We start from the raw sequence: 6,709 nt of genomic DNA, 5'->3' as shown, positions 1-6,709 counted from the left end.
ACCTTCCACCATCTCCCCCACACCGTTACTTTGAATGGATCTCCAGGCTTTGCAGCTCAGGGGCTGCTCCCACCTTCTATGCTGCAGCCCCCAAAGGTTTAATGCACATCTTTAGAGCCATTCCTGGCCTCCAAAGGGCAAAGATTTCACCCACCCCCAAGTGCAGGGGGGCAGACTGAGCTGAAAGAACTTGGGGGGCAGACTGAGAGTGGGGTGTCTATGGGGATCTATGGGGCTCAATGGGGTGTCTATGGGGCTCTATGGGGTCTCTATGGGGCTGTATGGGTCATTATGGGGTTCTATGGGGTGTCTATGGGGCTCTGTGGGGTCTCTATGGGGCTGTATGGGTCATTATGGGGTTCTATGGGGCTCTATGGGGTGTCTATGGGGCTGTATGGGTCATTATGGGGTTCTATGGGGTGTCTATGGGGCTCTATGGGGTCTCTATGGGGCTGTATGGGTCATTATGGGGTTCTATGGGCTGTCTATGGGTTACTATGTGGTTCCATGGGTCACTATGGGGTCTCTATGGGGCTGTATGGGTCATTATGGGGTTCTATGGGGTGTCTATGGGTTACTATGTGGTTCCATGGGTCACTATGGGGTCTCTATGGGGCTGTATGGGGTTTAATGGGCTGGACTTGGGGGGCAGGATGTAATGAATGGACTTGGGGGGCACAATGAGGGGACTGGACTTGGACTTAAGGGCAATTAAAGCAGTAATTAACTAAGAGGGGGGTTGGAGGGCTGGAGGACCCCGGGCTGGTGCTGCTCAGGGGCCACTTGTTGCATTTAAAGCCTTCTATATCGCCCCCCCCCCCCCCCCTATCGTTATCTATAGGGTTGATAAGGAGCACAGGCCGCACTCGGTCTCTATCGCCTCCACGTGGCCATAGGGCGGAACTGCCTACTGGCTCGTCTCTATGGTAGTCGGTCCTCCAGGAGGCACCACGCATGCGTACGCAAACGCGGAAGTGAACGTCTGCTCGCGCTGACCGCTCTGCGCAGGCAGTCCTCCAAGCTCTATGGTGGGTTAGGGTTAGGGTTGGGGTTAGGGTTAGGTTTAGGGTTAGGGTTGGGGTTGGGGTTGGGGTTAGGTTTAGGTTTAGGTTTAGGGTTGGGGTTGGGGTTGGGGTTGGGGTTGGGGTTAGGGTTAGGGTTGGGGTTGGGGTTAGGGTTAGGGTTGGGGTTGGGGTTGGGTTAGGGTTGGGGTTGGGGTTGAGGTTAGGGTTATTGTTAGGGTTAGGGTTAGGGTTGGGGTTGGGGTTAGGGTTAGGGTTAGGGTTGGGGTTGGGGTTAGGGTTAGGGTTGAGGTTAGGGTTGGGGTTGGGGTTGGGGTTGGGGTTAGGGTTAGGGTTAGGGTTGAGGTTAGGGTTAGGGTTGGGGTTAGGTTTAGGTTTAGGGTTGGGGTTGGGGTTGGGGTTGGGGTTAGGTTTAGGGTTAGGGTTAGGGTTAGGGTTAGGGTTGGGGTTAGGTTTAGGGTTAGGGTTGGGGTTAGGGTTATTGTTAGGGTTGGGGTTATTGTTAGGGTTAGGGTTGGGGTTAGGTTTAGGGTTAGGGTTAGGGTTAGGGTTGGGGTTGTGTTTGGGGTTAGGGTTAGGGTTATTGTTAGGGTTGGGGTTGGGGTTAGGGTTAGGGTTAGGCTCAGGCTTAGGTTTAGGTTCATCCTGCTGCTCACACTCTTTGTAATGCTCCCAGTTATACCATATCCTTGTTGGCCATGAGGACACACTGCTCCCTTATGGGCAACCTGAGCCCACCAGGACCCCCAGGTCCTTCCCCTTATTGCTCCAGTTCAGAGCTCAGCCCTCAATCTGAGCTCTGAATCTCTCATTCAACCCCATTAATTTCCTCTTTACCCAACTCTCTGCTCTGTCAAGTCTTGTTGAATGGCAGCACAGCCTTTCAGGTATGTCAGATGGAGCCTTTCCCCCCTTATATCCCCATTATACAAACCCCATAACCCTCCTTTCACTACCTCCCCTGCAACGCTTTGCTCCAGGATCACCATCCCCAAAGCAGCCTTTGCTCCCATTAATCACAGTAAGAACCGCAGTTGGGATTAGCTTCTATTTCCAGCCACGGAGCTAAAAAGGGGCTGAGCAAACAGAGGGTCGTGCTGCCAAGTTCCTATTTATATGGGGATGGATCAGTGCGTAAATCCTGCCTTTCACCTCCAATTAAGCAGCTCCCCTTTTCTCCATCAGGTTTTAGTCCTGCTATTCAAACTGATGCCTTGCTTAGGAGCTAATGGGGGTGTGCATGGCAAACTGCATTGCTTGGCCTGCAGAAATTGCAACTAAATAAGCCTTAAGTGTATCTTCTCTTTGGCCCTAAAGGAATGCAAATGTCTTGTTCTTTGTCCACCTTAAGGCATCAGCTGCTGAGCTGGATCCCAATGTAAGGGATGTGGGCACAAACCTTGTGCTTCCAATGCATTCAGCCATAGGAAAAGGCACCTTGGGTTGGTTCTGCTGCTGGAACCTGGCCCTGGTTTCACATTCCTATAGAATAATTGGTATCTTCACTAAAATCCTCCTTATCTCAGTGATAACGACTCCATCCCTGTTGCTGTTCAGTGCAGGAACAGCTTCGAGGCCGATCTGGGTACCTAAGTTTAGACAGGATTGTCCTGGGATTACAGCACTGTCTATTAGAAGAGCTCAATCAGTTTTTATCTTCATTAGTTCAAGGCTGCAAGCATGGACACCACACATAACCCCATAGCAGAGCATTCCTTCCCTCTGCAACCTTTGGTATCTCACGTCTTTAAAGTTCTGCTTCATTCTTAATAGAGGAAAATAGGAATCTATTTGCATCACAATCCCTGTCCTGTAAATACAAGCATCTCTTTTGACTTGGGAATCATTGCTGTATCTATTCAGCTCTGGCCTGTGGTTTTTTATTGCCCTTGGAAAATGAGTGTAATTCATTATGATGGTTTATTTCACCTCGTTATTTGTTCATAATCTTGTTGTGCTTCTGCTTTTAATAGTGATACGGGGGGTGGGAACAGAACAAAATGACCATAGGTGCTTTTGGGTCCAAAAGCAAATCCAAATCCTGTTGGAAAGGCCACATATACATCAATTATATGGAGTTAATTGGCTGCTCCATGCAATATGTGAAAAGCTCCAGTGAGTTTTAAGGCAAGAAAAGCTCTTCCAAGTGAGTTTTAAAGCTCTTTTCATCACCTTGAAGATGTCTCAAGTCAATCCAAAGCCAAACTGGTCAAGGCCAAGTGAAGCTGAAAGGACTTTGTGTCCCAAATCCTTGTGCTCTGTTGTCATATGTTTCTGTTTGCTGCTGAAATGAATGCTATCCCATGTCTTGAGCTCACTTCTCCAGTCTTGGCAATGCTCACCATCTGTTCCTCCGCCTTTATCCTCGCCGACTCCAATCCTTTATCCTCTTTATGGCACTCTACTGCTTTATCCTAACGTCCCCCAGCAAATCCAGGCGAGTCATTGCACTCAGTCAGGGCCTGGCTTTAATCCCCCTTTATATCTGTGATGCAAAGCGTTGTAGAGGTGCTTGTCATTTAGCTTTGCTTTGGGACCCCGTGCTGTTCTGGACACACTGGTTATTTCTTCTGCTGATGATCAATGTCTGAAGCTCCAGAAGAAGCAGAAAACCTCCTTGTTTTGCTCATTGAGAGATGATGCTCCTTGTTACCAAAGGAATAAGGATCATTATTGCAGAGCTGGGAGAGTTTGGAAGCTCAGAACCTTGGAAGCTCAGAACCTTGGAAGCTTAGAAGCATAGGAGTCTTAGAGGCTGCTCCCAATGCATTGAGGGACAAGGAAGGGTGTTAGCTGGTAAATTATGGGGGCTCAATGGGCTCAGACAAGCTGGTACAGTGTCACTCTACAATCCCATACAACATATGGGCCTCTCCTTCAGGCCAGCTCCTGCTCAGCTCTTGGGCTGTCCAGCAGGGGCTGTAGTTGGGTCAGAAGTCCAGTGGGCTGCTGTCTCTATGGCTGTACCCCTGCTTGGTTTTGGCTATGGAAGCCTCATTCCTTTCCATCTGTAGCACTTTCAGAGGCAAATTCATTGATAAAATCAGTTATCCCAGGTGTGGAAACTGAAAGATTTGAATTAAAACTGTCAGAAAAGAGGTAAGATTTCATTCCCATGCCTTGCTGACCCGTCACCATCACTGCAAGCAGCTGAAAAGAGAAGGAGGATATGACACAAAGCCTGCACAAGCAGCAGGACTTGAAGCCACACCATTGCTATTGATTGCAGGGAAATGAGGGGCACTCAGATCTCTGCTATGAACAAACACTGCAATAGGGATAAAGGGGGGGGGGATGGGGAAGGATCCTGGGGGTCCGGGACTCCATAGCACAGTGTGTTCTTTCTTTTCTGTGCCCGACATACACGATAAACAATCCTTTTGTGAGAGACATAAACAACGTTGGGTTGCTGGTGGAGAACAAAGGCTGCGATTCAGCCCTGGGATCAGCTGAATTGCTGCACATGATGAGCCCTGTGTGTGTGTGGGGGGGTTCTCCAGCCCCCATCCTCACTCACCTCCTCCATTATGCTGCACCAGGAATAGATGTATGGAAAGACACCAAACCAAAGCTGCAAAACCAAATGGAAGATCATGAATCAAGGCAGAAATGGAGCGTGCAAATGGCCACCAAACCCTTTAATTCAGCTCTATGAAGACACAACCACCCGGCTCAGAACAGCAGCCGCCAAGGGCACATTGTCAACGTGCTTCTCCCTTTGGGCTGCCAGCACCCACAGCACAGGGAATGTGAAGCACTTGGCAATAGGGTTGTGTGTGCTGCCTGCCCAGCACCAGGCCCCGACCCACTCAGTGCTGTGCTGTCCCCATAGCACACCCAAGAGTGGGGTTGGGGCCTTCAGTGCTGTTGGATGCCTGGCAGTCATAGGAACCTCCTGGAGAAGCAGAATGGGGAGGAGTGGGATCTTCATGCAAGCATTGTGGGTTCTAATGGGGCTACAGGCCCCACACAGGCTCTATATAGGGCTACACTCCCCACACAGGCTCTATATAGGGGTACAGGTCCCACACAGGCTTGATAAAGGGGTATAGTCCCACACAGGCCCTATATATAGGTACAGATCCTACACAGGCTCTATATAGGGATACAGGCCCCTCATAGGCTCTATATAGGGTTACAGTCCCCACACAGGCTCTATATAGGGGTACAGGCCCCTCATAGGCCCTATACAGGGGTACAAGCCCCATACAGGCTCTATATAGGGTTATAGTCCCCACACAGGCTCTATATTGGGGTCATAGGTCCCTCACAGGCTCTATATAGGGGTACAAGCCCCATACAGGCTCTATATAGGGGTTCAGGCCCCAAACAGGCTCTATATAGGGCTACAGGTCCCACACAGGCTCTATATAGGGCTACAGGCCCCACACAGGCTCTATATAGGGGTACAAGCCCCTCATAGGCTCTATATAGGGGTACAAGCCCCTCATAGGCTCTATATAGGGGTACAGGTCCCTCACAGGCTTGATAAAGGGGTATAGTCCCACACAGGCCCTATATAGGGGTACAGGCCCCATACAGGCTCTATATAGGGCTACAGGCCCCTCATAGGCTCTATATAGGGTTACAATCCCCACACAGGCTCTATATAGGGGTACAAGCCCCATACAGGCTCTATATAGGGGTTCAGGCCCCATACAGGCTCTATATAGGGGTACAGGCCCCTCATAGGCCCTATACAGGGGTACAAGCCCCATACAGGCTCTATATAGGGTTATAGTCCCCACACAGGCTCTATATTGGGGTCATAGGTCCCTCACAGGCTCTATATAGGGGTACAAGCCCCATACAGGCTCTATGTAGGGGTTCAGGCCCCATACAGGCTCTATATAGGGTTACAGACCCCTCATAGGCTCTATATAGGGCTACAGGTCCCACACAGGCTCTATATAGGGCTACAGGTCCCATACAGGCTCTATATAGGGCTACAGGCCCCATACAGGCTCTATATAGGGCTACAGGTCCCACACAGGCTCTATATAGGGGTTCAGGCCCCAAACAGGCTCTATATATGGTTACAGACCCCTCATAGGCTCTATATAGGGCTACAGGTCCCATACAGGGGATATGTGCCCCATGATGAGCACACTGAGCCCACTCGGGCCTTGTATGGCCCCCACGGGTCCTACCCACTCACACAGCCCCCATAGAACAGACACAGACCCTATAATGAACACAGACCCCACACAACCACCCCAAATCCCCTTCCCCTCACGCATGCGCAGTGCGGCCGAGGCGGGGCCATATCGAGCCGCCATTGGCCCAGCGCTGCCCGGCGGGGCGGCTGTGTGCTCACCTAAAAACGTTCCGGGTGGAAACGTGGGCGGCCCAGAGTTCCGGGCGGGTGGAGACGGCAGCGACACCACCGAGCTCCGTTCCCCCTCCCCTTTTTCCTCCCCCCCTTTCCCCGTCCCCTTTTGCCCCACCGGGATCGTGGCCTCGGGTTCGGCGGTCATACAGCACCATGGAGCCGTTAGCAGGTAACATAATCTACATAACCCCGCTGGGGACGCGTTGAGATCGGGAAAGTTTTCTTTGCGACCGGGCCGGGCTTATGGGGGGGGCGGTGAGGGGGTCTCTGGGTTATAGGGACCCCCCATAGATCCCCACCCCATCACAGGACATGGGGGGGGTCAACCCGGGGCCGTTAGGAACCGACTCCCCCC

At 51.4% G+C, this 6,709-nt stretch overlaps 1 protein-coding gene and 1 long non-coding RNA gene across 5 annotated transcripts in view; one reads left to right on the top strand and one right to left on the bottom strand.

The window, feature by feature from the left end:
* Positions 1-2,928: 2,928 nt before the first annotated feature.
* Positions 2,929-6,437, bottom strand: LOC107324357 (uncharacterized). 3 transcript variants are annotated; one of them, XR_001559478.3, is made up of 3 exons: positions 6,340-6,437; positions 4,540-4,593; positions 2,929-4,172 (listed from the first exon to the last, which is right to left on the bottom strand). It is a non-coding gene; the product is annotated as an uncharacterized LOC107324357 (long non-coding RNA). The 3 variants fall into 3 exon arrangements; XR_014941249.1 differs by having other exon boundaries at positions 2,929-4,087; XR_014941248.1 differs by lacking the exon at positions 6,340-6,437 and adding an exon at positions 6,259-6,326.
* The window catches only part of OTUD7B (OTU deubiquitinase 7B), a 28,107-nt gene continuing 27,763 nt past the window's right edge, over positions 6,366-6,709 (top strand). For both annotated transcript variants that reach the window (XM_015884313.3, XM_015884314.3), the window contains exon 1: positions 6,366-6,523. The gene's annotated coding sequence lies outside the window, so the exon portion shown is untranslated. The remainder of the gene's footprint in view (positions 6,524-6,709) is intronic.

This window comes from Coturnix japonica, unplaced genomic scaffold (genome assembly GCF_054131305.1).
Source record: "Coturnix japonica strain WE unplaced genomic scaffold, WE-NBRP24 Scf062, whole genome shotgun sequence".
Lineage (NCBI taxonomy): Eukaryota > Metazoa > Chordata > Aves > Galliformes > Phasianidae > Coturnix > Coturnix japonica.
The sequence above is the reverse complement of the archived record's forward strand: the minus strand, read 5'-3'. Positions and strand labels throughout refer to the sequence as shown.